The 3,163-nt window shown below is 47.7% G+C and overlaps 1 protein-coding gene across 1 annotated transcript in view; it reads left to right on the top strand.

The window, feature by feature from the left end:
* The window catches only part of LOC111979085 (low-density lipoprotein receptor-related protein 8-like), a 182,407-nt gene that overhangs the window by 66,056 nt on the left and 113,188 nt on the right, over positions 1 to 3,163 (top strand). The gene's annotated exons all lie outside the window — the stretch shown is intronic.

Below are 3,163 nucleotides of genomic sequence, written 5' to 3'. Positions count from 1 at the left end.
GGCGAGTGGAACAGGCAACCATTTAGACAACTACAAGCACACACAATAATCACTCTAGAGCACTACCACAAACGTAGAGAGCACAACTACGCACAGCTACTAGGACACTTGACTCAACAACAACTAGGACGACACGTACCACACACGTACTAGACGCACACTACCGACACCACTCCGAGATCGACTACCACAGCACTCACTAGAAAACACACCAGCACACGAGCGCTAGAACAATGACACCACACCTCGCTGAGACATCTACACGCACATCCCACCACACTACCAGCACACTACCACACAACATACACACAGCCACACCCACTACATTACGACATACACCAACCAGACTACTAGACACACTACCACAACACTCTAGACACAACACACACACCTAGACACACTACAACACACTAAACTAGACACTACAACATCACTACTAACACACACACCAGACACTACTACACAGACACAACCACACACTACGACACACAACACACTAATAGACACTACAAACACACAACTAGACACCAGCGAACACACTACCTAGGACACTACAACACACTACTAGCACCACTAGCTAACACCAACACTGACAACACTACACAACGTACCTAGACACTACCACAACACAACTAGAACACTACCAACACAAACTAGACAACTACCACACACACCACACACTCCTATAGACACTACCACACAGCTACCACACACTACGACTACTACCGCGACACACACTACCACGACACACAGACACGACCACACACGTACAGACACACAACCTAACATACGACAGGCATGAACCACACACTACGATCGACACTAGCAACACACTACTAGACACTACACCCAAACTGACACTCCGATCCACAACATCTTTAGACCACTTTCCAACACACTACTCCACACACACTACTAGACACTACCACACACTAACCCACACACTACTACACTACACACACACTACCTCCCATCGACACACTACACACACCTACTGAGGATGCACACTTACCCACACTACTAGACACATCTACTGCACATATGTTGCATCTCGACTGGAAAGGGACACTACCACGAACAGCTATCACATAGCACAAATCCCTCCCACCCTTTCCTCACCCAGCACAACCTACTAGAAGACACATCACTAACCAACACAGCGTGACCCTAAGACACTACTCCACACAACCTACCATAGAAATCACCTTCCACCACCCATCACTCTACCTCATGTCACACCACTACCACCACACTACTAGACACCTCACCACCACACTACCACACACTACAGACCGTACACCCCACACTACACTAACACTACAGTACCACTACACTACGCCTACCCTACTGAACAACGCTACTGCACCACAAACTAACGGCACACTCTTACACACACTACCACCATATTACCACACAGTACCTACACAACTATACACGCTACCTACACACCACTACCACACACTAAACTACCACACACACTACGTGTACCAACCACCACACGACACACACTACACCACACTACCACACTCTACAACACACTACCAGCGCACACTTGTACCACACACACACTACCACACCACTACCACACACTACGCACACACTACTACTACCACCACAACTCCCACCATACACACGATAAGCCACGACTAGCGACCTACTACACCACACTGACCACACAACTACTACACCGCATCACCACCACACTTACTCTAACACACCACTCACCACACACTACTCACACACACTACTAGCACACTATACCAAGAACACTACTACCACAGCTACACTACACACACACTAGCTACACCACACTACCACAACACTGCTTAAAACACACACTAATACTACTAGCCAACCTAAAACACATACTACTACACGCACTACCACACACACTACTTTAGACACTACCACACACTTACTACAACAGTACCAGCACAACTACACACCAGTACCCACCACACTACCACACAGTACCCACACACTACCGCACACTCCACTACACACAGTACACACACAATACCACACCACACCTACCACACCACACTATCCACTACCAACACACCAGCTACCACACACTACCACATTCAGTTACCACACACATTGCCTTTACATACAGGAATGGTGAATATAGCGTTCACGACAGGCAGTGGAGACCAATGTTGACAACCTCCCCCAGACCACAATAGAGAGTTATCATCCACCCCTCCTCCAGGAGTCTTCTCATGGGTTGTATGCCCCTCCTCCAGGAGTCTTCTCATGGGTTGTATGCCCCTCCTCCAGGAGTCTTCTCATGGGTTGTATGCCCCTCCTCCAGGAGTCTTCTCATGGGTAGTGTGACCCTCCTCCAGGAGTCTTCTCATGGGTTGTGTGCCCCTCCTCCAGGAGTCTTCTCATGGGTTGGGTGCCCCCTCCTCCAGGAGTCTTAACATGGGTGGGTGGGCTCTGACGGCATGCTCATTTTGGAGCTGTCATTTCCCATTTGTCATTATTTTTGCCCTCGCTAACTGACAGAAATCACCTTGATTTCTGTCTCGTGGCTCTTTCGTCTACTCTTGGGTGGGTTTGTCTCATGACACGTTGTCGTCACTGTCCAATTTCAGTTCTCTTGTCAACTGAAGTGTATTGGAACCTTAGCCAGCCTGTAAAGGTTTGGATGCTGGTGGAATGTGTGTATATAATATATTCGTGGCTAGTAAAAGGGAGGTCATTGTAATCCTCAACATCTACAGTTTAGATGATCACTTATTCTTTTCCAACATCACGTTTTTATAATTTGCATAAAGCGAAAGGCTATCTCTTCTGATGTCATTACTGTCCTTCGGTCCAGGGTGATGAAACGCACATCATTTGGTGGGGTGCAGGGCGGAGAAAGGTCGCTATGAAAGAGATCGCTCTCTCTCTCTCTCCGTCTGTCCTTCAATCCAGGGTGATCAAACACACATCATTTGGTGGGGTGCAGGGCAGAGAAAGGTCGTCGAAAAGAGATTGAGCCCCCACACTCATAACCACCACGTACCTTTATTAATAAACACAACGTTTCCATCTTCCTCATGTCATACATGTCATATTGTCCTTCCCCAGCTCTGTGTTGAATAGTAGAGTAACTCTGTCTCTCTGTCTGTCCTTCCCCAGCTCTGTGTTGAATAGTAGAGTAACTCTGTCT

Source organism: Salvelinus sp. IW2-2015, linkage group LG19, assembly GCF_002910315.2.
Source record: "Salvelinus sp. IW2-2015 linkage group LG19, ASM291031v2, whole genome shotgun sequence".
In the NCBI taxonomy this organism is placed as follows: domain Eukaryota; kingdom Metazoa; phylum Chordata; class Actinopteri; order Salmoniformes; family Salmonidae; genus Salvelinus; species Salvelinus sp. IW2-2015.
Note: the sequence above shows the minus strand (reverse complement) of the source record. Positions and strands in the feature narration are given on the sequence as shown.